Source organism: Nothobranchius furzeri, chromosome 14 (assembly GCF_043380555.1).
Source record: "Nothobranchius furzeri strain GRZ-AD chromosome 14, NfurGRZ-RIMD1, whole genome shotgun sequence".
NCBI classification, from domain to species: Eukaryota; Metazoa; Chordata; class Actinopteri; order Cyprinodontiformes; family Nothobranchiidae; genus Nothobranchius; species Nothobranchius furzeri.
This window is the reverse complement of record NC_091754.1, coordinates 37,854,991-37,876,904: the sequence shown is the minus strand read 5'-3', so window position 1 is coordinate 37,876,904 and position 21,914 is coordinate 37,854,991.

Sequence of the window (21,914 nt, the reverse complement as noted above, 5' to 3'; positions counted from 1 at the left end):
TTTGATGTTGTTTGATTAAAAAGGTTAACTTGGTTTGCTGCAATTTTATTGACTCTGATTTTAAAAACACCTTCTGTTTGGTAGAACTTTTAATATAAGTTTTAACCAGGTGGTTTTATAGTTGGTAATTAGTGTAATGTTAACCTTTTTGAGAGTTTTTTTGTTTTGCATTATCTTTATAAAGCTCGCCATCTGTTTGCTCATTTTTAGAACCTTTTACAACAATTAAGACCATTTTAACTCCACTGTTGTATTTCTTATGTTGCCCCCTCCTTCACCTTTTAACCACACCTGTCGGACACAATTCAATATACAATATGACACAAAATTAATTTCATTTTCAACCTCTCCTAAATCGCACAGCCTACAAAGTCTGTTCTCTTCGGGAGTTTGAGTGAACCTACCAGTCTCTATGGCCAGGGCAAAGATACAGGGACACTACAAATGGACACTAAAAGCTGCTAAAAGCAAGCCAAAAATGCCTAGTTCCCCTTTCACATTCATGAACTCACCCATCATTACAACGGGAAACAGCAGAGAACGTCTCGGCTAGTGGAAGCTAACCATTAGCATTAGCAACTCCCCCACACAACAGAACTCCTCCAGTCTTGTGTTGTTCGTGGAGATAAAACATCAGCATTGCAGAACAAATGTAGTTAGTTGTAGAGGGCTGTTGCTGTTATCCAATCAGAGGCAAAATGGCCTAACATCAGGAATTCAGACTAAATATCGTCTGAGGCTACTTTCTCCTCCAGCTGACTGTACTTCCTGAAAAAGGGGCATCAAAGTACAACTTCCAAGGCATGCATTCCTACTAGAGACCACTGCTAAGTTAAATATGAGCAATGTTGACCTTTAACTCCTCTTACTTTGTCCTGCCTGCTGCTCCCATCAAACAACAACCTTCAGCCACAGATACAAACAACAATGCTTTGAAGATCTGCATCCATCATGGTCCAACATGGATAAAATACTTAAAACTGATACGTTACAGAGAAGAAAACAGGACCCCACGGTGTTTTAGATGTTTTAGTTCTTTATCTTGCTGTAGGACCCAGGACCTGAGACTGAGACCAGATGGTCTTCCAGCCTTTGCCCAGTGCTGGACTGACCATAGGGCATAGCGGGCAACTGCCCGCTGGGCCGACCCTTTCATCTTTTATGGGCCGGTGTCTGTTTTTTTTTTTTTTTTTTTTTTTTTTTTTTCCCTCTGGCCTCTAGTTGTTGCGGACAACTTGCCCGCGCCGCCCCACGCGATGCCTCGTAAAAGTTGGTGGATTGGCCAATTGGTAATAATACACTCTGGGCTGGACCAATAGCCAGAGGTCTGATGCACCCACCAGTAGTTGTTTGTGAATCTCAGTAAACAGACAGACGAGCTTAACAAAATGGAGAACAAAAAACAGAAAGGAGGAGCGGAGAAAATTCGACTAAAAAAGAAACTGGCCCTTCAGGCTGATGCTGGCATATGTGTTAAAATCTCACAGTTGTTTGGTAGTGAAGGTTCAAGTAAAATCAATTTAGGAAGTGATGGAGCCTCAGCCCAGCGACAGGTTGGAGAAGAAAAGAGGGAGGAGGAGGAGAAACCCGAGCCAGTGTTCTGTCCAGTCCACCGGTGTTGTGCCATAAATTGACTCGCTGCCAAAAAATGATTAGCCACCGCGGGATCGCGCACGGTTAGGTAATTGCATTTCTAGACAAAATTCCCCAGGATTTTGCCCTAAAACTCAGCATATCTAGCAATATGGACATTCAGAAAGCAAAGATAACCTCTTCCGGTACTTAAACAGATGTTTATCGCGGATATTAGTGTGGCAGTGTTTGTGGCACCCTGCGCGGGAGCACGAGGACGTGCTTGTGGAAAGAAGGAGTAAGATGTGGCAGTGTGAGCATCCACAATGTCCCGATAGATTGTGCGCCCTGGCTACTTGGCCAAGGAGATGCCTCTTTGGCTGACTGGTTAGAGTGTATGACTCTCACCCGGGAGTCTGGGGATCTCCCGCCCGGGCCCTTGTTTCTGCACCTTGCCACATTAGTTTTTCCAGTTCGGAAGTTGTTTTAAGTGTTGCTATTTGTCTTAAACGTTCACAATGAGGATATATTAATCCTTTTTGCAATATTTGCGATTGAAAGATGGTTTGTGCCACAAACTTTGTGGTAAGAACTGGCTTTCTTTATGTTACAGCCTTGATACTAAAAAAATAAATAAACAATGTAAAATGGCACCCTGTATTGAATGTAAACGTTGTATAAATGGAATTAAACAATTCTCCAGCGATTTAATTTTTTCCCCTTCCTTTCTTTAGTCCACTTGACATGGAGCCACAGTTAACTAGTTTGGGGCACATTTTTACTTGAAAAAAAGTATTTAAAATGATCAAGCTTTGGCTTTAATGACACTGTGTAGGTTGCTATCTAAACATTACTTTGCTCTATTTAAAAGTAACAAGATAAAAGCACTTCAGCACATAAAATTAAGATTGTCACTTGCCAAATAGACTACACGCTCCCGTTTACCTATAAGAAATACCTCAAAATATCTTTAAATTCTTTATTGATGATTTAATTGTAGACAACTAAAATGGCATTTTACTTGCCAAAAAGTGATTGAATCGCTAAGATTTTCATAGAGGCTAAAACTGACCAAATAAGGGTTTTATGTATTATCTGTTGATGTTACTGTACTCATACTGCCTACTGTGTCATCAAAAACACCCCAAAAATGGCAAAAAAAAAAAAAAAAAAAGAAAAGAAGATAATTTCCCTAGCCAAAAATTGATTACAGTGTCCTGGTCACCTGTAAAGGGTTACATTTACCTAAATATTACTTTATTTATTATCTCTTGATGTTATTAGTGCCATCACAGGATGCTGGGTGTCTTCCACATTCATAAACACAGAGTCCTGGTCACCCATAAAGGCTTAAATTGGCATAAATATTACTTCATGTATTATGATGCTGGGTGTGTTCCACAATGATATTCGAATAAACATGAAAATATTCCGTCCGAATATCTGTTTCTTGTTATAAATATAACAGCTAGAAGGATTTACAGTTAAAATAGGAGAAACACGTGACTCCCCAGGAAGGGTCGTAACACCACTTGCCTCATGCACATAAGTGAACAAAACAAAGCAGCATGGAGACACTCCGTCTCCAACCACCTCTCAGGCAGCAGCCTGCACTCCCAAGTTCTACACGTCACCAGAACATAACCAACCGCAACACAATAAAAGCAGTGTTTTACAAAATGGAAGGCCTGTAGTGTTTATTCTCTTACAGTAACAACTTATCAATTTTTTGGAGGAATTTATTTAGAATTTTTTGGTTTTTATTAATTGTGCAATAGAAAAGGCAGAGAGTCTCGGGGCTAACAAAAAGCCAACCCCAGCCCTCCGCATCTCACCCGGAGCAACTCCAGCAAAGTAGAGTGTCCAACCCCTCTCCAGGTCTCGGGTTCCAGAGCCAATGCAATGTGTCGAGGTGAGTCCGACTATATCTAGCCGGTACCGCTCAACCTCTGCCACAAGCTCCGGCTCCTTCCCCGCCAGCGAGGTGACGTTCCATGTCCCAAAAACTAGTTTCCTTGTCCGGGGATTGGACCGCCAAGGCTCCCGCCTTGGTCTGCCACCCGATTCACATTGCACCGGACCCTTCATGTTCCTCCTGCGGGTGGTGGGTCCACAGTTGGACGAGCCCATGTATCCGGTTCGGGCTGGGCCCGGCCGGGCCCCATGGGCGAAAGCCCGGCCACCAGGCGCTCGCTCACGGGCCCCAACCCCAGGCCTGGCTCCAGGGTGGGACCCCGGTAACCCTCCGGGCCGGGTACTCCGACTCTTCGTTTTCACCGCCATGAAAGATCCTTCGAACCGTTCTTTGTCTCACCCTTCACCTAAGACCAATTTGTCATGGGAGACCCTACCAGGGGCACTAAGTGCCCCAGACAACATAGCTCCTAGGATCATTAGGGCACTCAAACTCCTCCACCACGATAAGGTGACGGTTCAAGGAGGAGCTGGGAGGGCGGGATTGGCATTTGTTAGCCCCAAGACTCTCTGCCTGTGTGTTGGGGTTTACCCCGGGGGACAAGAGGGTAGCTTCCTTGCGCCTTCGGGTCGGGGAACGGGTCCTGACTGTTGTTTGTGCGTATGGGCCAAATATCAGTTCAGAGTACCCACCCTTTTTGGAGTCCCTGGGACGAGTGCTAGATAGTGCTCCATCAGGGGACTCCATTGTCCTGCTGGGGGACTTCAATGCTCACGTGGGCAATGACAGCTTGACCTGGAGGGGTGTGATTGGGAGGAACGGCCCACCTGATCAGAACTCGAGCGGTGTTTTGTTATTGGACTTCTGTGCAAGCCGCAGTTTGGCCATAACGAACACCATGTTCGAACATAAGGATGCCCACCGGTACACTTGGTACCAGGGCAGCCTAGGTCGCAGGTCGATGATAGATTTTGTAGTCATATCATCTGACCTGCGACCGTATGTTTTGGACACCCGAGTGAAGAGAGGGGCGGAGCTGTCAACTGATCACCACCTGGTGGTGAGTTGGATCAGATGGCAAGGGAACATGCCACGTAGACCTGGCAGACCCAAACGCATAGTGAGGGTCTGCTGGGAACGCCTGGCAGAAGAACCTGTCAAGACGGTCTTCAACTCCCACCTCCGGCAGAGCTTTGACCACGTCCCGAGAGCAGTGGGGGACATTGAGTCCGAGTGGGCCTTGTTCCACTCTGCGATTGTCGAGGCGGCTGTTGCTAGCTGTGGTCGTAAGGTGGCCGGTGCCAGTCGTGGTGGCAACCCCCGTACCCGCTGGTGGACACCAGAGGTTCGGGGAGCCGTCAGGCTGAAGAAGGAGGCCTACAGGGCGTGGCTGGTCTGTGGGTCTCCGGAGGCAGCAGACAGGTACCGGATAGCCAAGCGGGGTGCAGCAGTGGCAGTTGCCGAGGCAAAATCTCGGGAGTGGGAGGAGTTTGGTGAGGCCATGGAGAAAGACTATCGATCGGCTCCAAAGAGGTTCTGGCAAACTGTCCGGCGCCTCAGGAGAGGAAGGCAGCAACTCGCTCACACTGTTTACAGTGGGGATGGGGAGCTGCTGACGTCAACTGAGGCTATAGTCGGACGGTGGAAGGAATACTTTGAGGAGCTCCTCAATCCCACCAATGCGCATTCCGAGGAGGAACCAGAGCTGGGAGGCCTGGGGATGGACTGTCCGATCTCGGGGGCAGAAGTTGCTGAGGTAGTCAAACAACTACACAGCGGCGGAGCCCCGGGGGCGGATGAGGTTCGTCCTGGGTATCTCAAGGCTATGGATGTTGTAGGGCTGTCATGGTTGACACGTCTCTACAACATTGCGTGGTCATCGGGGGCAGTTCCTAGGGAGTGGCAGACCGGGGTGGTGGTCCCCATCTTTAAGAAGGGTGACCTGAGGGTGTGTTCCAACTATAGGGGGATCACACTCCTCAGCCTCCCTGGAAAGGTCTACTCCAAGGTACTGGAGAGGAGGGTCCGATCGATAGTTGAATCTCAGATAGAGGAGGAGCAATGTGGTTTTCGTCCTGGCCGTGGAACTGTGGATCAGCTCTATACCCTTGCAAGGGTGATGGAGGGGGCATGGGAGTTTGCCCAACCAATCCACATGTGCTTTGTGGATTTGGAGAAGGCTTATGACCGTGTCCCCAGGGGCACCCTGTGGGGGACGCTCCAGGAGTATGGGGTGGGTGGCTTTCTGTTAAGGGCCATTCAGTCCCTTTACCAGAGGAGCGTGAGTTTGGTCCGCATAGCCGGTAGTAAGTCGGACCTGTTCCCAGTGAGGGTTGGACTCCGCCAGGGCTGCCCTTTGTCACCGGTTCTGTTCATCACATTTATGGACAGAATTTCTAGACGCAGCCGTGGTGTGGAGTGTGTCGAGTTTGGTGGCAGGAGAATCTCGTCTCTGCTTTTTGCGGATGATGTGGTCCTCCTAGCTTCATCCAGCTCTGACCTTCAGCTCTTGCTGGGTAGGTTCGCGGCCGAATGTGAAGCGGCTGGGATGAGGATCAGCACCTCCAAATCTGAGACCATGGTTCTCGACCGGAAAAGGGTGGCTTGCCACCTCCGGGTCGGGGGAGAGGTCCTACCTCAAGTGGAGGAGTTTAAGTATCTCGGGGTCTTGTTCACGAGTGAGGGTAGGAGGGATCGGGAGATCGACAGGCGGATTGGTTCGGCGTCTGCAGTGATGCGGACGCTGAGCCGATCTGTCGTGGGGAAGAGGGAGCTGAGCCAGAAAGCCAGGCTCTCGATTTACCGGTCGATCTACGTCCCAATCCTCACCTATGGTCATGAGCTTTGGGTAATGACCGAAAGAACGAGATCGCGGATACAAGCGGCCGAAATGAGTTTCCTCCGTAGGGTGGCCGGGCTCAGCCTTAGAGATAGGGTGAGGAGCTCGGACATTCGGGAGGGACTCGGAGTAGAACCGCTGCTCCTCCGGATCGAAAGGAGCCAGTTGAGGTGGTTTGGGCATCTGGTCAGGATGCCTCCTGGACGCCTCCCTGGGGAGGTGTTTCGGGCATGTCCTGCCGGCAGAAGGCCCCCGGGTCGACCCAGGACACGTTGGAGAAGTTACATCTCCAATCTGGTCCGGGAACGCCTTGGGGTCCTGCCGGAGGAGCTGGTGGACAAGGCCGGGGAGAGGACGGCCTGGAGCTCCCTAGTTGGGATGCTGCCCCCGCGACCCGGACCCGGATAAGCGGAGGAAGACGAGACGAGACGAGACGAGTGCAATAGAAAAGTAATCGCTAGATTAATCATCTAAATAGTCATTAGAATAGTCGACTATTCGATAAAATAATCGTCAGAATAATCATTTTAAAAATAATCAGTTACCCCCAACCCTACTTTTTAGAATGCCAGGATAGGAAGGATGGTGTAGGTTTACGTTTATTAGATTGATACATAAATACTACCAATAAGAAAGTGTACGTTGGTGTGTGTCAGAAACAGCGTAAGGCTTAATGTCTTTTCCAAAAAAAACAGGTGATGGGCCGGTCTCCAGTCAAAATGCCCGGGCTGAATTTTTGTCCCAGTCCAGCCCTGCCTTTGCCTGTAACATGCTGGTCAACAGGAGTCTTGTAACATGCTGATCAACAGGAGTCTTTCTAATCTCCTGAGACAACTGTGTCCTCAGCTGTCTGTGGTCCATGTCCAGTCTGGTCCAAACCCGATACCAAACAGCAGTGCCGTATGAAGGTTGAGCTGGGCCCTGGTGCAAGTGTTGCTTCAGCGCCCCCAAATTGGTTATGCATAATTTCTAATTTGGTATTAAGAATGAAATCACCAAATACTATTGTGAGAAGAGTTGTGATGATCACAAATGGATCTGATCTATGACAGAGAGCAGGGGGGAGCAGAGTACTGATACTGATGAGCAGTAATGTCTAGCTGACTGCAGCAGCGGACCGGGACACCAAATATGACCTCGTCTCTGACCTGGTAAAAGGCTGTAGTGTTCTGCAACACCCTAAGGCACAGCCAGTCACACACTTAGTCCAACACTGGATAATGATGAGCTACAGTGTAGCCACAGCTGACAGAAGCCACCGGCCCCTCTGATTACAACCAACAGGCACGGAGGGTGAGGTGTGTTGGCCAGGGACACTACCAACCTGCAAACCTTAAGAAACTCCTCTGCCAACGTGGCTTCATTAGTTTACATCTTTTTTAGACAAAACATTTTATTCTGGAAATGATTCATTAATATTTTTTATTCCACAGTTTTGAGCAACATATTATTTTACTCCCAGTCTTATTCAATATGCATCCTAATTTAGTCAGTTTCATAGAATACCAGTGAGCATTGTGGGCACCACCACGTCTCTGGCCCTAACCCTAACCCTTGGCTTACAGAAGTGTAGGGTTTGGTAAATTGAGTGCTTTAAGAGCTCAACAGATATATTACCTCTACTTATGACCAATAAGCTGTGATACTCTATCTAAATATAGAATATCAACCCTGCCTGGTCTTTATTGTGTTTAATCAGAAGATTCTCAGATTCTTTACTAGGGGATTGTACACACTTTGTTCAGGTTTATAAAAGTAAGAATTTGTTTTACAAACAATTAAAACATGACAAGTTAACTAAGCATTTACTGTGATGGATGGAACTAGATGTGATGTATGAAAGCTATGTGTGAATGCGATGTTGTCAGAACCTCAGTACCTAGGAGAGCTGCATTCTGGATGTAAAAGAATTTGGTTTGCGTTAAGCTATGAAGTTGATTATTATCAAAAACCACATCAGACGCTATCTGTGTGTCTACTTCACCCGTTTTCAGAGACCCTTTTGGTGGATCCGAAGGTCAGAGAGGTCGGATGACCTCTGGCACTGGAGGGCTGTAGAATACCAGAGATGTCTCGGGTCACGACAGACGGACGGAACCGCACTTCTCTGGTGGACTCTTAAGGAGTCTAAACAATCTCAGCTTGTTCTGCAGGAACCGTTTGCTTTATCAGCTTCGCAGGTTCAAAAAGGTTTTGATGACGTGTCAAAAGCTTTGATGTTAAAGAGGTGTTGCTCCAGGTGGCCGGTCTGAAGCTTGAATGTTCTCGTGTTATGATTGTGTAGCCAACCAGAGGTTGACAAGTTTGAGGGATGTTACCAAGAATCTCAGAAACACGCCTTCTTTGACACCGGATGCTCTGATCTGGGGTAAAGGCTATTTATGTGTCATGGACATAACTTTACCTAACTTTGTTCTTGTGTGAGTGCAAATGTTATGACCTGGTCAAGTAAACATGCTGAAACATATTTCATTGAGCACAGATTAATGAAACATTTCATTATTTTATAATTATTATAAGTAGCAATAAACAAACATTTATTTAATGATTTTAAAATCTTCTTTCTTCTGTGAAGCAGCGAGTCTTGGATAAAAGGGTGCTCTGTGAGGGACCTTGAGGAGAGAAAGTTATTGTTATGATTTCATTATCTCTGTCAGAGCTGCAGGCTCTGAGCTCCAGCTGGTGAGATGACGGCAGGCTGATTTAAAGGGAACACGTGCAGTCTCGTGTCTCCTTTTAGACCAGATGTTGGATGGTCAAACAGTACCTAAAAACTGACCATTTGTGGATGTTGCAGAAGACAGCTCCAGACATCCTTGACCTGTTAATTACACCCATCTCCTCTCTTGTTGTTAGGATTATTTGATTCATTGATTTGTGTGCTTCATTTGAAGCTGCAGGGTTCTCCCCTAAAGGTCTGGAGTCCATGTGTTCAGGTTATCACCATCTCCCCAGCTTCATGCTGTGTAGCTTTGCACATCTGACCAATTACAGCAGCAGAGCCTGTAGCTTTCCCTCTGAAGTCACTGTGTCACAGCACGAGAGCTGTCCAACAGTGTCATTTTCAGCGTGGAAAAAAGAGGATTTGATGACAGTGCTGAGAAAAGACCCGTGATTATGACGACTAAATCCAGCAGGTCGTGTAAGAGCGGCCACTGTATCAGCTGGGTGGAAGAATACAGAGGCGCCGACAAGAGCCAGGTGATTTAGAAGCTCAACTATTCCATATTGATGAGGCTGAAAATAGACAATTGGTTATGTATTAGTTACAATTTGGTATTCAGATTTAATAGTATTAGCATATGTGGCAACGAGCCAGAGACCAGCGTGTATTTGTATTCATAGCAGTGGTGAGAATGCAGCCTGTCAGGGTTAGCGTGATCACCAGGCTGGAGTTTTCAAAAATATTCCTTGAAAATGTGACAGGAGCATTCAGCAGAGTTCAGGACAAAAGCAGCGTAATCTAATAAATTATAGATTACTGAGAGCTCCTCTTAAACTGGGCTAAGCATCTGAAGTATTCAGAGCAGACACAATGCTGACAGGTCTGCATAATTCATGCTACACACACACACACACACACACACACACACACACACACACACACACACACACACACACACACACACACACACACACACACACACACACACACACACACACACACACACACACACATACAAACACACACACACACACACACACACATACAAACACACACACATACAAACACACACACACACACATACAAACACACACACACATACAAACACACATACACATACAAACACACACACAAACACACATACGCACACATACACACACATACACACACACACACACACACACACACACACACACACACACACACACACACACATACACATACACATACATACACACACACACACACACATACACATACATACACACATACACACAAACACACACACACACATACACATACAAACACACACACACACACACACACATACAAACACACACACAAATACACACACACATACATACAAACACACACACACACACACACACACACACACACACACACCGTCACCTGCTGTTTGACTAAAATCACACAGCAACACCCACAACAAGTCAACCACAATAGTTTCTCCTGATTTTGTGCACATCTGCTGGTGAAATGAACTAATTGGTGTTAATGAGCTCCATGGTCGGCTGTCAGAAGTTACATTAAGGAGTCACAACTCTGCTTTGGGAGAAAATATCTTCAGAGACAAACAAACCAAACTTGGCTCACAATTACAGTAATTACCACATGTTAGGTGGCTTTGACATCATTAAGAGTGTAGTGATCTACAGGAAGCAGGAGCAGAAAAAAGTTGGAATTCAAAAGCGAAATTTAGATATTTGGTTTTAAATTCTGAGACTTAATTCACGACGGCTGTAACAGAATTAATTCAGTCAGGAAAGCGACGGTGTTCAGACTCAGCTTCAGGGTTTGGTCTGAGTTCTGCTGCTCTAACAAGCAAAGACATCCTCTGGCAGCCCTCACAGCTGGAGGGGTCCTCTGCCTCCTCGGGGAGCTGATGATGGTCTGTCTCAGCTCCGACCACAGATCAGTGTCACTCACATGTTAAAGGTCTGGCTGTGTGACAAGCTGTTGACAAATATTAGTGCTAAGATTGCCTGGCTGGACATCAACGTTGTTTTGCTTGTGGGGAAGTAGAAGGAACACCCCACGCTGGCTGGTTGGTTCAGCGAATCCCTTAAGAGTAGAAACGCTCTGGATTCAGCGTTTTCCTCCTCCGCCGACTTCCCTGGACTTGTCCTCGCGTCTGTCTGCATCATTCAGTGGAATTTGTGTTCCACCTTTCTGATCTGAGTTCATTCAAAATGAAAAACACGAAGGTGTGTGTGTGTGTGTGTGTGTGTGTGTGTGTGTGTGTGTGTGTCAGATTCCTTATACTAGACATGCTAAGACAAAAGTGACGTGCTGTTGAGTGATGAGAGGACCGGTGCTGCTCCTGTGTGAACCTGATCAGCAGCTTGTTAACTCAGCCAGGATCAAAGGTAACTGGCTCCGCCCACCAGCCATGTGAAACTCACTAATAATCTCCTTTCATCCACACAAACTTGGAGTGAGAAAACAACAAGTTACCAGGTTGACAGGGTTTAGACCCGAAGATGTATTGGTCAGGACCAGTTGCTAGGCAACCAGCTCCAGAAAGACACTGTGTAAAGTGTAAATTCCTGCTTTAATCACTGGCTTGCTATTCTTTAGCGTGTGTAAAGTCTGAATCACAGCACAGCAGCTTTAAACCTGCCGCCCAGTCACCCTGCTCCTCTGTCGGACCATGTCACTGCTGCTTTCTCCTGTCTGACCAATCCACCTGGATGGACTGAACAGGCGCCTGGAAACACGTTCTGGAGCCAATTTATTTTCCCAGACATCTGCGCACTGGAGCAGCATTGCCAGCTTCTTCTGAGACATTTCTCACAAGAACAGAGTTGCTTGGATTCAGCCTGCCAGTGTTGGCAAATGTAGGTCAGGGAGGACACGGGGTAGTGGAATGGTGCTGAGGAAATGGGCTAGAGAAGACGTGTGAAATTAACCCCTTAAAAGTCCTTTTTCAAGAACGTGTGTATCTTTCTGTTGTTGTTGCACCACTCACTGTTGTGTTAGACTCCACCTGCAGCACATCATAATGCTGAGCTGGAGTGTGCCGGGCCAGCTGCAGAGTCAGCTCAGGGCTCTCTCTTAATGAAGTTACAGAGTGTGCATATGAGAGGAGTGGAGGGTGCAGCCGTCCCCTGGGTGTCCACACGCTCTGATTAATATTGATGGTGGAAAAGAGGCCTGTTGACACACTGTAGAAAGTAGCTGTGACACACTTCCAGCTGCTGGGGAACGTGGAGAGCTGCTCTCCCTGAAAGGCAAAGGTCTCAGCTGGATCACAGAATCAATCTCTGGTTGTGTCACCAAGGTCTGCTTTCTCCGGTTCCTCAGACGGATGTGCTTTAGCCTGTTTTACATGAGTGGGTCTGTGAATGATGTCCTTTTATTCTGGAGAGGGTCACGCATGGTGAGTGGTTTTCTGCCTCACATGTACTTTAATTAACTTACAATAGTCTTAATGTCAGTGCCGATGTGTTTGTCTGCTTTTGATGGGAACAATAACCCTGTGGCAGAATGTCTTTGGTAAAGATGGCTACACCACTAGAGCTGTAACTGACCGCACAGAATATTAGAATATTACAGCGGCTGCAGTGCCACCCAAAAGAAAATAAACCCACAAGATCAGCAAGGAAAATGACTTCATAACAGCAATATGAAGGTATTTGGGTTGGAAGATGAGCTGGATGTGTTTATCTTCCTTCAGTCATGTGTTCATGCGTTCTGTTAGTGAAGCAAACAAGCTGCTGCATCAACGTCCAACCACTCTTGACCCACGACATGCAGAATCAGAGGCGGAAACAGGGAGGTAAGAAAATTATTTATTTTAGGATGGAGAGCTCAACGTGCTGCTCGAACTGATGCAGGAAGGACCAGGATGTTCTAAAGGAGAGACAAAGGTCAATATCCGGGAGAGATGATGGGATGGATAAGTGAAGGTTTTAGGCTTACTGTCAGGAGGCAGTTGGAGGGCGTGGGAAGGAGCACTGGTTGGTCTGTGAAGAAGGGTTGCAAAGGGGTCTTGATGAAGACGAGGTCCAGAGGTTGTGCGTGGTGAGCTTAAACGGGTCAGGCGGTAGGGGGTTGGTGGAGAGCAGATAGCCAGGAGTTGGAGCTGATGAGATGTTTATGGAGATGGTTGGAGGAGATGGTTCTAAATACAAACCTTGAAGGGATAAGAGGAAGGATTATTCTTGGTCCTAGTCTCAGAAATCTGCTTGACGAAAAATTCCTTAGTTTAGGTCTTAGTCTTAGCTTGCCGATAATATTTAAATCTGGCTCGAACTACCCAGGTTGAGTAATCGTCCGACAAGGTGTTGAGGAAGTCAGCTCCTTAAATACCCCCTGGAGGATGATTGGAGATGAGCTGCAGCTGGACGTTGCTCCCGCTGTCCAGACACACCCACCTGCAGACTCTTAGACTTGGTTTATGCTTGACGCATTTACTTTCCGCTTGGTGATGCGGCTCGCGGATGGAACGCGCTTCACAACTCGCAGCGTTTATGGTTCATGCGGCTTGTCTCTGCGGTGAGCCAATATTCTCCCAAACTGTAGGGGGCAGCATGGAGCTCTACGGCATGCGTCCAACACTACACCATAGTAGAAGTAGAAATTACTGTTGTTTACAACATGGCATTCCAGCATTTTTTAACAGCGTTCTCGTCTTTTCCAACAGTGCGAGCTATTTCTCTCCAAGAATTATTAACAACATGTTGATCACGGTGATCTCTGATAGCTGAATCATACAAATGTCTGTATTTACGAACTCTGCCATACTAGTTCTTGCCAGTCCTCCATGTTTTTCCGCGTCCGACCGTCCGCGTGGTTAGAAAATTTCCTAGGTGCGCGGTGCGGAAAGTTTGGGCCGTGCGGAGGCGCGTTGGAGGGGCGTGGTTGTTAAAATGACGCAGTTTTGCTGTGCGGAGCCGTGCAAACCTCGCGGACGCGTCAAGCATAAACCAAGCTTTAGGCTTAAAAACACGGTGAGAGTAAAAACAGGCCGTGACGGTTTGTTGCTTTCTCCAAACGTTTCTCTGAAGTTGGATTTAACCAGTCTGAGAGGCTCGAGTCAGACACTCACAGCTCACCTGGTCAGCTACTGGGTAGACCTGGACACGCTCGTTCGTTCGTTCGTTCATTCATTCATTCATTCATTCATTCATTCATTCATTCGTCTCCTGTCCATCACAGGGACACAGAGACAAACACACACCTAGGGCCAGTTAGTCACCTGAAACCAGTTAGGTTAACTGGTTAATGACAGCATTAACATCACAAGAGTTGTTTTTAGAGTGATGCCTCTGAGCTGTTTGATTACCACAGCAGAAGGAACGTCTGACTAAAAACACTGATGCCACCTTGACCTTCCCCTCCATGGGGTTGCTAACACAAATCCCTGGCAGCCTTCCGTGTTCCTGCTAACACCCTGGTTTGTCCCATCAGCCACGTCTGCAAACAGGTGCAGCTGACAGCTCTCAGAGTTCAGCGCACTCACTCGTGTAATTGTTGTTAAAGCGTGTTTGCTGATTCGGCGGTGGTGCCATGCACTCGTACAGGTCAGTGGAAGCTTCTGTGTGATGCAGCTCTGCAGCGGCAACCTCCAGCCTCAGCCTCCCACACTCCAGGGAACAGTTTGTTTACTGAAGCACTGCCTCTCTCTGCCGCTGCTGTTGTTACACTGGGATTCAATTTTTCATTGTTCAAAGAGATCTGCTAGTGCCACCAGGGCTTCTATATCATCACAAAAAGACATCAAAGGAGATGAAGCATCCTAGTGATTCATACTTCCAAAGAAAACCAGTTTCATCTCTTGGGCCACTTGGAGCAACTTTTCTTTCCCTTCTCTTTCTGGGCAGTGCATTGATTTCTTATGGTGTGTGCTCTGCCACTGTGTGCTGAGGAGAACCCAAACAGAAACAAGGGCGATCACACCAGCAGGATGTGATGCTGCCGTTCTCTTGTTACAGCTGGTCTGCCTGTCATGAACCTCAAGACTTTGCCTCCTGTGTTCTTTGACCACTCTCCAATACTCTGTGATGTTACGTTGCCATGTCCTGTCCCTGTGTGTGAAGCTCCAGCTACTAGGTTCAGAGCCCTGGATGCAGAAACTGTTGCAAAGTTTGTGGACTGTATGTCTATAAGGTTAGAGACCTTTAACCCTGATCCATCTAACTCTGAACACTATTCACAACACTTTGATTTAATTTGTAATCAGGTCCTGGACGTGGTTGCCCCTCTCAAGCTTTGCAAGTCTAGGCCTAGGAGGGAGCCTTGGCTCTCTGATGTCACACGGGCTTGTAGGCGGGTGTGTAGATCCTCTGAGAGAAAGTGGAAAAAAAAGATGGCCTACAGGTCTCCTATCAGGAGCCTAGCTTCATGTCTCCTACAGCTGCTGGAAACTCTGAAGATTTTCACAAATTCTTTGTTCATAAAGTGTCGGGCATTAGAGCAGCTATTTCTGGTAACTCTATTGACCCTGTTCCAGTTCCTCCATCACCACCCACCCTGAGCTTCCTCAATACTGTTTCTTATTCTGAGCTGAATAAGCTTGTTGCGAGGCAGAAGCCATCTGGCTCTCCACTTGACGTTCTGCCGCCTCGCCTCTGGAAGGAAGGCTGCCTTTCTGTGCCTTGGCCCATCACTTGGTCAGATTATCAATGGGAGCCTCAGCACAGGTGTGGTCCCAGCTGCTTTGAAAGCAGCAGTTATTCGGCCGACCCTGAAGAAACCTGGTGCTGATGTCTCTGTGATAGAAAATTACAGGCTTATCTCTACACTGCCTTTTACATCAAAACTGCTTGAGAAAGTCGTTTATCAGCAGCTGGTCTCACATTTAGCTGACTCTGATCTGTTTGAGGTTTTCCAATCAGGGTTCAGGTCTGGCCACAGAGTCGGCTCTACTGAGGGTCCTAAATGATATCTATCTATCACTAGATCAGGGTACATCTTTGGTGCTTCTGTTGTTAGATCTGACGGCAACTTTTGACACGGTTGACCACGTGATTCTGCTTGATCGCTTGGAACGATGGGTTGGGATCAAAGGGTCTGCTCTGGATTGGTTTAGATCGTATCTCCACAACAGGACATTCTGTGTTACACTCAAGCCCCCACAATGTGGGTGAAAAATTGAAGCAAACCCGGAAATGAAATATAATTGCAGTTCCACCCTCATCCGCTGGGGGCTGGTGTCAGAAACGAGCAAATCCTCATTGACTCCCATGCTAAAAATACCAATTTCACAGCAGAAATAAACATGTTTACAGCCTGGTACCAAAACAAGTTTTTGGTTTAAATGATCTAGTTTACACTCATGACAACTCTGAGGGGGGGTGAATTTTTTCTTACTCTTCTAAGTGTACTAAAAGCCTAAAATTCTGTATAATTAATGAGCATCAGACCCACGTGACCACAGAGCTAGCTCCGTGGAAAGGCCTCAGTAGAGCCTCGGTCTGGCCTGGAAACTGTTCCGGGATTTTGAGTCTCTGTGTTTGTGTATTCTTTTTTGGATATTTTTTGTGCAATTGTTGGACAAAATGACTTGATGTGGCATTTATTGCACTAATAGGTCACTGCCGAGCTGAGCTTAGATTTTAACATGTACTGTTTAACCATGAAATTTAAATGTAATAGGGTAAAACCCAGTGCATTTAACATAATGCTGCGCTTTAGAAAATGGGTTGAAATATAACATGTTGGTGGAGCTGGGTTCCGACTATCGGCTTGTGGAGCTCTCGGGAGACTGATGTTTTCCACCCGGTACTCCCCTCCCCGCAGCTTGGCGCATCTCTTTCTCATCGCAGCTCCTGTCTGCTGCACAGGCTGCCGTTTTGTGGAGCTCTGGGATGGAAACCTTTCCACCCGGTTCCCCCCAGCGGTAGCTCTGCGCATCTCAGATCGCAGTGGCGCTTGTCTGCTGTGCGGCTGCCGGCTTGTGGAACTCTCTGGAGACCTCTGTGTTCCACCCGGTTTTACCCAGCGTTCAGCCCGGCGTATCTCTGACTCAGAAGCTCTGGTGTTGTGCACAGTTAACTCCGGTTGTAGCTAGGTTGCTACCTCCGTTAGCTTAGCTCCCACCTCCGCGTTAGCTTTGGGTTAGCTTCGGGTTAGCTTCAGGTTAGCTTGTAGCTAGTTCGACCGGGTGTCGTAAGTAAGTAAGTAAGTAAAAGTTTATTTAAATAGCACCTTCCACAGATATAAATCACAAAGCGCGGTACAACATGATAAAGATCAGGGCAAATACCTCTAACCAATAAAAACATCAGAAAAACAATAGCAGTGATAAAGTAGAAAATAAAATCATGAGTATAAACAAAGTGAAGGTGTGAACCCGAACAAAGCCATCTTTTTGAAATATTTAGGGAGGGAACGCCTGGATGAAAAGGTGGGTTTTTAGATGATTTTTAAAGACCTCTACAGTGTAAGAGAGACGGAGATTTGAAGGTAGACTGTTCCAAAGTCTGGGGGCAATAGTCTGAAAGGCACTGTCCCCTTTGGTTTTCAGTCTGGTTCGAGGAACAGCCAGGAGGTTTTCAGATGTGGATCTAAGGTTCCGAGAGGTGATGTGTGGGGATAAAAGCTCAGATGGAGCCCGGTCGTCAGTTGATCCCAGCCTTACAGCCACACCCTCAGCTCCACCTCACTTACCTTTTGTGGAATTGTCTGGGCTTGACGGAACCTGTGAGACGGTCAAAATGGCCAGTTTGGCAGGCGTGACTCAAAAGTTTTTGCAAACATTGCCTTTAGCAGATCTCAAGCAGCTCTGTTTGTGCTTTGGGAGAAAAGGCTTCCGCTGCACTCTCATATACAGCATCTCCTTTTGGAAAGTGTGCCGGATAGCTAAACAATGCACGGGGACTCCATCTGCAGCAAGGTCTTTGGTGCTGGTCTGTGGGTTGACTCTGACTGTTTTCACCATTCTTCACCTCTGCTTATCTGAGATTTTTCATGGTCTGCCACTTGGAGCCTTAACTTTAACTGCGCCTGTGATCTTGCATTACCTCAATATGTTCCTACCTGTGGAAACAGAAGCTGAAATCTCTGAGGCACCTTTCTGTATCCTTCCCCTGAGCCATGGTGGTGAACAATCTTTGTTTTCGGCTCATGCGATAGTTGTTCTGAGACCTCCATGTTGCTAACTCTTCAGAGGATACTCAAAGAGGAGGGAAACTAACAACTGGTTTCCCTCAAATACTCTGTCTCATACATGGATTCACCTGCGCATAGGGTTGCTGAGCTTCTCGTCTCTCTCGTCTCGTCTTCCTCCGCTTATCCGGGTCCGGGTCGCGGGGGCAGCATCCCAACTAGGGAGCTCCAGGCCGTCCTCTCCCCGGCCTTGTCCACCAGCTCCTCCGGCAGGACCCCAAGGCGTTCCCGGACCAGATTGGAGATGTAACTTCTCCAACGTGTCCTGGGTCGACCCGGGGGCCTTCTGCCGGCAGGACATGCCCGAAACACCTCCCCAGGGAGGCGTCCAGGAGGCATCCTGACCAGATGCCCAAACCACCTCAACTGGCTCCTTTCGATCCGGAGGAGCAGCGGTTCTACTCCGAGTCCCTCCCGAATGTCCGAGCTCCTCACCCTATCTCTAAGGCTGAGCCCGGCCACCCTACGGAGGAAACTCATTTCGGCCGCTTGTATCCGCGATCTCGTTCTTTCGGTCATTACCCAAAGCTCATGACCATAGGTGAGGATTGGGACGTAGATCGACCGGTAAATCGAGAGCCTGGCTTTCTGGCTCAGCTCCCTCTTCCCCACGACAGATCGGGTCAGCGTCCGCATCACTGCAGACGCCGAACCAATCCGCCTGTCGATCTCCCGATCCCTCCTACCCTCACTCGTGAACAAGACCCCGAGATACTTAAACTCCTCCACTTGAGGTAGGACCTCTCCCCCGACCCGGAGGTGGCAAGCCACCCTTTTCCGGTCGAGAGCCATGGTCTCAGATTTGGAGGTGCTGATCCTCATCCCAGCCACTTCACATTCGGCCGCGAACCTACCCAGCAAGAGCTGAAGGTCAGAGCTGGATGAAGCTAGGAGGACCACATCATCCGCAAAAAGCAGAGACGAGATTCTCCTGCCACCAAACTCGACACACTCCACACCACGGCTGCGTCTAGAAATTCTGTCCATAAAAGTGATGAACAGAACCGGTGACAAAGGGCAGCCCTGGCGGAGTCCAACCCTCACTGGGAACAGGTCCGACTTACTACCGGCTATGCGGACCAAACTCACGCTCCTCTGGTAAAGGGACTGAATGGCCCTTAACAGAAAGCCACCCACCCCATACTCCTGGAGCGTCCCCCACAGGGTGCCCCTGGGGACACGGTCATAAGCCTTCTCCAAATCCACAAAGCACATGTGGATTGGTTGGGCAAACTCCCATGCCCCCTCCATCACCCTTGCAAGGGTATAGAGCTGGTCCACAGTTCCACGGCCAGGACGAAAACCACATTGCTCCTCCTCTATCTGAGATTCAACTATCGATCGGACCCTCCTCTCCAGTACCTTGGAGTAGACCTTTCCAGGGAGGCTGAGGAGTGTGATCCCCCTATAGTTGGAACACACCCTCAGGTCACCCTTCTTAAAGATGGGGACCACCACCCCGGTCTGCCACTCCCTAGGAACTGCCCCCGATGACCACGCAATGTTGTAGAGACGTGTCAACCATGACAGCCCTACAACATCCATAGCCTTAAGATACCCAGGACGAACCTCATCCGCCCCCGGGGCTCCGCCGCTGTGTAGTTGTTTGACTACCTCAGCAACTTCTGCCCCCGAGATCGGACAGTCCATCCCCAGGCCTCCCAGCTCTGGTTCCTCCTCGGAATGCGCATTGGTGGGATTGAGGAGCTCCTCAAAGTATTCCTTCCACCGTCCGACTATAGCCTCAGTTGACGTCAGCAGCTCCCCATACCCACTGTAAACAGTGTGAGCGAGTTGCTGCCTTCCTCTCCTGAGGCGCCGGACAGTTTGCCAGAACCTCTTTGGAGCCGATCGATAGTCTTTCTCCATGGCCTCACCAAACTCCTCCCACGCCCGAGATTTTGCCTCGGCAACTGCCACTGCTGCACCCCGCTTGGCTATCCGGTACCTGTCTGCTGCCTCCGGAGACCCACAGACCAGCCACGCCCTGTAGGCCTCCTTCTTCAGCCTGACGGCTCCCCGAACCTCTGGTGTCCACCAGCGGGTACGGGGGTTGCCACCACGACTGGCACCGGCCACCTTACGACCACAGCTAGCAACAGCCGCCTCGACAATCGCAGAGTGGAACAAGGCCCACTCGGACTCAATGTCCCCCACTGCTCTCGGGACGTGGTCAAAGCTCTGCCGGAGGTGGGAGTTGAAGACCGTCTTGACAGGTTCTTCTGCCAGGCGTTCCCAGCAGACCCTCACTATGCGTTTGGGTCTGCCAGGTCTACGCGGCATGTTCCCTTGCCATCTGATCCAACTCACCACCAGGTGGTGATCAGTTGACAGCTCCGCCCCTCTCTTCACTCGGGTGTCCAAAACATACGGTCGCAGGTCAGATGATACGACTACAAAATCTATCATCGACCTGTGACCTAGGCTGCCCTGGTACCAAGTGTACCGGTGGGCATCCTTATGTTCGAACATGGTGTTCGTTATGGCCAAACTGCGGCTTGCACAGAAGTCCAATAACAAAACACCGCTCGAGTTCTGATCAGGTGGGCCGTTCCTCCCAATCACACCCCTCCAGGTCAAGCTGTCATTGCCCACGTGAGCATTGAAGTCCCCCAGCAGGACAATGGAGTCCCCTGATGGAGCACTATCTAGCACTCGTCCCAGGGACTCCAAAAAGGGTGGGTACTCTGAACTGATATTTGGCCCATAAGCACAAACAACAGTCAGGACCCGTTCCCCGACCCGAAGGCGCAAGGAAGCTACCCTCTTGTCCCCCGGGGTAAACCCCAACACACAGGCAGAGAGTCTCGGGGCTAACAAAAAGCCAACCCCAGCCCTCCGCCTCTCACCCGGAGCAACTCCAGCAAAGTAGAGTGTCCAACCCCTCTCCAGGTCTCGGGTTCCAGAGCCAATGCAATGTGTCGAGGTGAGTCCGACTATATCTAGCCGGTTGCTGAGCTTACCAAACCAATTTTCAGTTCCAATAATTAGTTCTGAAGGTTTTGGAATCAATAAAATGACAGCGGTGTCCACATTTAAGCACCTGCCTAATTTTGTTTGAACAATCATTGTACTTTCTGTAAATCCTATAAACTTTTTTCACTTCACAAATATCACCGTGTGTGTCTCCAATATGATTTATTTAACTGAAAATGTTATCATAATAACCAACAACTTATACAGGAAAATCATGAAGATTAAACAAGGCTGCCCAAACCTTTGCACCCCACTGTAGTGTGCAGCAGCAGTAGAGCATCCACAAAGTGGGTCTTCTGTGCTCGGGTTTAGCAACATGAATGGCCTCATTTGTGACGCAAAGGTCACACTTCCCCAGCTAGGTCGAGCTGGGTTAAGCTGTGCTTCTGTCCACAGATTATCCATCACAGGAGACATAAAGTCTGCTAAACCATCTATAATCTGACTGCCTTTTATCTGTCCGCTGTCCCATCCCAAAATGAAGGACCCTTCAAGATTTAAAATAATCATTTTTAATAAACTTTTTTCACTGTCTATTACAAGGTTCATAAATAATCATCATAAATAATCATCATGGTTCATTATAAATGTATTTAATTAATTAAATGACTTATTATTCTTTGGTTAATAATAATTCTTATTTATGATAATCAGTAATGTTGGATCAGTAACCAGAAGGTAATGTATGTCATGTCATGTACACACCATGCAGGACACTGAATTCAGGTTAAAAGTAACCACCTCACATGTCTTTGCTCCATAACAACAAGCTTTCTATCTCTGAGAGGGCGTGTCCTGAGTTGTTAAAACCAAAA